Below are 7,126 nucleotides of genomic sequence, written 5' to 3' on the forward strand. Positions count from 1 at the left end.
AAAACATCCTTGGCTTCTAAGAAGAAAACAGGGAAAAAACATTTTGCCAACTTCCTTATTTTTAACTCAAACACAATTTCTTCCTGTGAACTTTGAACCTGTTTGAGCCTGTTGTCTTCCTTTATAGTTTCTTCTTCCTACACTTAAGTCTTTATCTCCCTTTCTATTCTTTGACATTTGCTGTTGCTTCTAGTTGCAAACTCTCATCCATTCAGTCTCTGTCTCTGTGCCAAACTCCTTGGGAAGACTTTTCTCCACACAGCTCTCAAAGACCTGAACTTGCCTTCCTTTCTCTCCAGTCTCTTTTCCAGATCAAACCCACACCTTCCTGTTCTGAGCTATTCATTATTCTCCTGTTGCTACACTCCTTGTAAGCTCCCAATTTCCCTTTTGTTGTATTTGGGTTGCTACCTGCCAAATTCAATCTTTTCATTTCTGACAATGTTATTTAGACTCCTCTTTATTTTACACAAACGTATCCCCCTCTCTCTTTCTGCTGGTATTTTCAAGCTGGGCAAACCACCTCTCGTTTCTTCCAGTTGAAACAGAGGGGTGTTTCACATTCAAAATGGTGTTTCTCAATTTGGTGAGAAAATGGCAATAAACTTCCCCTGTCTACATTCACCTGAGAGTGACTCCATTAAGAGAGTACTCATTTGGGAAACAAACCTACAAAACCAAATTGAACTCAAAAAGAAGTTGGCTGGGCATAAGGAAAGGAGAATAAGTGAACCTCTTTTCCTCCCAAGTAACTATGCAACAACATGACTGTAGTGAGGTTGTGAAGAACTGGTCTTTCAGGGGACCAAAGAAGGCTTTGTTATTAAGCACTGAAGTCGAAGGGATGCACCAATGCACCAAGGGATGCACCAATGCACCAAGATTAAAGTTATAGCCTTCAAATTATGACATTAGCAATGAGATCCAAATTCTAGCCTTTGATTTGCATGTGTAAACCAATATGGAGCACCCCCACTTCCAATGGTACTCATTGCAGACAAGATAGCCTGAGACTCAAATCACACAGAACCCTACCCATAATTTGCAGGATTGGGTCCATAATTCAATCTCTGTCTTGGTTTGTGAAGTCAGTGCTGAGGCTTCCAAAAGATGGATATTTTTTCGTGGTCCAGGGAAGAAAGGGGGAAATTAACCTGTTTTTAAACAGCTGGTAAATCAGACTTTGAGCCGTGTTAACCGCTAGTAATAATTTGCAGGGTTTTAAATACACATTTTCAAAAAAAGGGATAATGAACAGCAGAGAGGTAAATGGAAAATAGGAAAAAGTGCAACGTGCATTAATAAGATTCGATAATAAAATAGGAGGCATTGTCCATATATGGGAGAACTGGAATGTCAGAAAGCGTTGCATGATCCGTTAGACTGAAGTAATTGCACTAATTACATTTCACCCAACTTCTAAGTCCAAGGTCATGTGCTAAAGAGCTGATAAGAACTTTTGCTGTATCCTGAGAGTGAATCTTTTGGAAATAAAAAAAGGGAAAAGACCTTAGATGTACTAATTGACTATAAAGATAACAGTGCAATGCAACTATAAAGCAAGCGATTTTCAGCAGATGGGGAAATATTACTTCTACTGTATAAAATACTTTTCCTGTATTATAGTGCTCAATTCTGGTCACCTATATTCAAGAACAATCAATTTCCACTGGACCAGCTTCGGAGAAGGGCTGGTCGGGTGATCAGGGGAAAGGTCAGTTTATCCTAGGAAAGGGTACTACGGAGGTTAATTTATTTGGCTCTGTAAAATGAAAGCTGAGAAAGGGCAGGTTTGCCTTCTATAAATGCAGCTGGGAGGTGAATACCAGGGCAAGAAAAAAACTACTTAAGGGGCAATGCTTGGTATTCACCAAGCCCAATGAAATTCAAGCTGAAAATTGAAGGAAGGTTTCTAACTATCAACGGAGTGAGATTCTGCAACTGTCTTTGAATATGAAAGTTGGAGCAAATGCAGGAATTGGCTGAGAGATGAAGTGAAATGATTTTGTGAAAGGGATTATAGGACATGGTCACCTCCTCTAGCAGAGGAGTGGAATCGCTGGCCCAGGAGGTTCAGCTGAAGCCAACATTTCCTGTGTCGTAGTTTCAGATTAGCTCTGTTTGAACTACTAGCCATTCCAAAGGAAACCTGAAGACTGTGACCTTCCTTTCTTGATGGCACTTAGAGCACAAACTTCCAGACAGAGGCACAAGGAGACTTTCTCTCTCAAGGCAAGACCAACTGAATTTTACGCTTCTCAAGTGCAGTGCCTGGAATTACAACTATGTGAATAAGCCCGGCATGACTGCTCCTGCTAAAGAAAAGGAAGTCATCCTTACTGCTAGGATTAGAGGAAAATGCTGAAGGATTTTTAACTAAATTCCAATCCAAAGTAAGGATGACAACCAACCAGGACATTTTGTCAGGCCAGTTTTCAAGACCCTGCCTCATGGCCTGCGAATAATCAAAGAAGGTGCCTGATATGACTTTTGGAACTATTCTCTGTACCAAGATTTAGTTTTTTAAAGGTCCCAATGACAATTCATAGGAACAACTGGGGGCTATTACAATCTGCCCTTTTTCTCAGTATTGCCACCTATAAATCATATCCCATCTGATAACCTATTGATAAAACATCTCACATACATGCTATCGCAGGGGTGGGCAATTATTTTGGGCAGAGGGCCGCTTACTGAGTTTTGGCAAGCCATTGAGGGCCACATGACAGGCAGCCCAGCGCAGATAAATATTAATTTTCTAAATTTTTTAGGGGCCCTGCGGGCTGGATAGAACGGCATGGCGAGCCACGTCCAGCCCCCAGGCCACATTTTGCCCACCCCTCTGCTCTCCTATACAACTGAAACTTAACATTGACTAAACAATTCCTATCTAGTGCTGAGGTATCATTCACTTGAAGGCTGGATGTAGCTTTGGTGCAGCTCAGCTCAGCGTGTTAGACATGACAGATGAAGAGCGAATGAATACACAGGGAGTATGCACTATTATAGGTGCAGCAACTTGTTCCTGAACTCTTTGAATACTGGGGAATAATAAACTTTATATGTCTGCAAGCTCTATAGATTAGCTGACATATAGGACGGCTGGAACTTCAAGGCGACAATTGCCAGTAGAAGTGGGGTAGGAAACAATGAATTGCCCCAAACTGCTCTTTAAGGTAGGTTTATATCAGCAAGCACGAACAATGGGAAAGGAAGTGAAGGAGAAGGGGTCTAGATCTATAACCCTTTACAGTTGGTAAAATTTAGGTCCCAGAGTTAAGTTTGGCTAACCTAACCAAATACCCAAATAAATACTTCGTTGACACTAGGTTTCTAGTTGACACTGTCAGTCTTTTGTGTTTTTAAAGGAAGAAATAACAGACCCTGCATTGAATGCAACCCAGTGACCCATGACTGTCTCTGAATCAGGGAGTGAACCTAACAAAGGGCCCCAAGTCTGTAACTGGATCCACATTGACAAGATCTTTGCACTCAAGTAGATACTTACTAGGTTCACCAGGCCAGCCACGTAGATCCTTTGGGCATTCTGCAGCCAGTCACTTTTTCACTCTGCATCCCGGTTTCCCAGCTGTAATAATGATGTTATAATTCCTTTCTTCTGAACGTGGTTTATGTACAGTGTAAGCTCCACGGGACATGGATTCTGTCCACGATATCTGTGCGCTGTGATTAGACCAATCGGGCTCTAACCTTGGTGTGGGCAAGGAGATACTTCAGTTCTTAATAATTATAAACAGAATTATAATTTTGGGAATTGAGCCTAACAGCTCCAGCGTGTGGCAGTTTCTTGTTTTTCCTTTTACAGGCAACTAATCACAATCACATCATAAGCAAATAATAGTTTTAATAGACTCCATATTTATGGAACTTTTACAACTACACTGTAGAAAAATTCTTGTCCTTCACAGTTTCCATTTTTTTAACGGAAAAAGCAAAACACATTCTGTAGCAAATTAAGTGCAATTCATGTGGCATTTTCATGAACATACCGTAGATTGTAATACGGGCTATGAAACAAGCTTTGTTTGAATTCTGTAGCCCTTATGTTCAAATGTTAGACATGTCATTCTCCATATGTTTTTGTTGCAATTTCATGTAGCGGACAACAGCCTTTTCTATCTAATGTAACACTATGAATTCCCATGAGGGCTCACAAAGGATTGGGGGCCACAGTCTATCCCCATTTCTATCCACACTAAGATTAAAATCCTACCGTGTTAAGTGCGGGGGGGTGTTACATTTCATAGGCAAGTTCAAATTCTGATAAAACCTTATTTCAAAAAAGTTAACAGTCAACTTTCTCTACCTGCTCCCCTTCCTCTCTTGTTTGTCCTCACACCCATGCTGCTCATTCCACCATATGAATTGCAGAAGAGCTTGGAAGAATAAGCCTTAGCCATAATAGATACAACACACCAAAACAGAGGTTTCTCCTCCCTTTCCCCTTCAATTTTCATTTTGTGCCCCCTCTACCTGTCTGGGTTCTTCGGAAAATTGAAGTGCCAGCCTACCATAAGGCAGCATATTGGTAGCTATGCAAACCAAGGCAAATCATTGTCACTTAAATAGACTGAAATGCTGCTAGAGATCAGGGCTATCTGCACATGTGAAAAAGAGCAGTGACTGGAGTTGTGCACACACTTAACGTAAAACATAACAGAGCGAGGGGCCCCAGCACAAGCTGGTGGAGATGAGATTAATGGATTTAACGGGGAGCGAAATTTAGTAATTAAGTAGTGACCCAAGACACTGGAGAAGCAGTAACAGTTTGTTGACCACAAGAGTGATTGCTCCAAGCACCGCCTTCATGTTGTAAATGTGAAAATGATTTACTGCGTGGCTGATGCCGGGAAAGGAGGAAAGGGGGATCTAGCAAGGATATTTGATTGACACTAGTAATTGTTCCTGAGAACACACACATGCGGAGGTAAGTATGCTGCACCCCTCTTGGAGTGTAGCATGGTAGTGACATCAAAATTACTAACAGCAAAGGGATAAGACTCCATGAGCCATGATGATTACAAAGCTTGCAAGCTCCATTAATAACACTAACAAACAAAAGCCTGGAAGGGTAAAGATCCTTTTTATTTGGGTAGAAATCATTTTGCCTTGAAATCAGAACATTTGAGCACATCACAATATGGTGGCGAGTGCTCTAAGCCAGTTATTAACAGCTGTGGCATCTCAGGGGTTAAGTACCTTTTTAAAAAGGGATAGAAGTGATTCATAAAAATCACAGAAAACGAGGGCTGGAAGGGAACTCAGGAGGTCACATCAAGTCCAACCCCCTGCTCAAAGCAGGACCATGCCCAACTAGATCCTCCTTTGTCTAGCCGGGTCTTAAACACCTCCAAGGATGGAGACGCCACCACCTCTCCGGGTAACCTGTTCCAGTGCTTTATTACCCTCCTAGTGAGAAAGTTCTCCCTAATATCTAACCTAACCTTCTCTTGTTGCAACTCGAGCCCATTGCTCCTTGTTCTGCCATCTGCCCCCACTGAGAACAGTCCAGCTCCATCCTCTTTCGAACCCCCCTCAAGTAGTTGAAAGTTACTATTAAATCCCCTCTCAGTCTTCTCAGTATTCCTTGTGTAGTTCTTGGTATTTGGGTGTTGTGTTATCTGGTGTGGTCCAACACTATCAATAATGATGCCTGGCTGTAAAGTAAGAGACAACTAAACAAGACCATTCAGAGGCCAAGGAACAAGGTAGGGCCTTGTTGTTAAAAAGGTGCCTGATGGGCTGTGTAACTCTGAGTTCATTCCAGCTGCTGCTACAGACTGTCTGGGTGACCAAATCTCACCACGCCTTGGCTCTACCATTTGTTTATAAAAACGTTAATAATGGCAACAGTTTTTTCTTCCTCTCAGCCTTTGTCTGCCATGTCTAGTTCAAAGGTAAGCTTGAGGAGGAAGGAACAATCACTATATTTGCATTTCTGCAGCACCTTGCACAAACTAGCCCCCATACAAGACACTAATATACTACTAGCAGTACTAATAGTTTGCAACCAGCCATATATTTGTTTGACGCTACTACAGATCAGCAGAGGCCATTTACATTGTCTCAACCACACTGTCTCTATTCTCAAGCCATTGCACTGGGCAATCTTGTTTCTAATAGTTCCCAGGCTTTTCTGTTCAAGAAAATGTATTTGTAAAATAAAATGAAAATGCTGTACTTTTTTTAGCCAAGTCTTCTACGCCTGGAAGGCAATGAGTAGGCAATGGAGAATCAAGCTTTGGGTCTTGCTAAGTATGGTTTTCCTGTGCACATATATCTTTGCTAGGTGCTTCAGCTGGACTCCTTGAATTGCTATGGCATGTTAAATGGAGATCTTTCCCTTTGCCTTGAGAGTACTATGATTTTTCTTTGTTCAACCAACCTCTCAATAATGTTACATAGACATCAAAGTTGGGTCCAGTATTTGGATCCAGCAAGTCTCTCTTGCTCCAAGTGAGCATGGGGCTTTGTTACAAGTTCTCTCATGTCATCTCTACATGGTTGTATTCCTTTTGCAATTGTCCAACTAAACATATAGAAGTCCCAGGGACTGGAATGCATCTTTTTGGACATGCTCTCAGGTTTATTTGGGTTTTTTTCCCCAGAGAACTAGTTCTGTCTCATAGAATCATAGAAAATTAGGGTTAGAAGGGACAGCAGGAGGTCATCAAGTCTAAGCTCCTGGTCAAAACAGGACCATCCCCAACTAGATCGTCCCAGGCAAAGCTTTTTCTATCCAGGTCTTGAAAACCTCCAAGGATGGAGATTCCACCACCTCTCTGGGTGACCTGTTCCAGTATTTTACTACCCTCCCAGTGAAATAATTCTTCCTAATATCTAACCTAAACTTCACTTGTGGCAACTTGAGACCATTGCTCCTTGTTCTGTCATCTGCCACTACTGAGAACAGTCTATCTTTCCATCCTCTGTTGAACCTTCTTCAGGTAGTTGAAGGCTGCTATTAAATCCCCCCTCAGTCTTCTCTTCTCTACACTAAATAAGCCCAGTTCTCTCAGCATCTCCTCAGAAGTTTCATAGTTTCATAGCTGGTAGGATTGGAAGGGACCTGAGCATATCATCAAGTCTGACACCCTGCCATGGG

The sequence above is a fragment of the Gavialis gangeticus genome, unplaced genomic scaffold (genome assembly GCF_001723915.1).
Source record: "Gavialis gangeticus isolate Ggan-Ray unplaced genomic scaffold, GavGan_comp1, whole genome shotgun sequence".
Taxonomy (NCBI): Eukaryota; Metazoa; Chordata; order Crocodylia; family Gavialidae; genus Gavialis; species Gavialis gangeticus.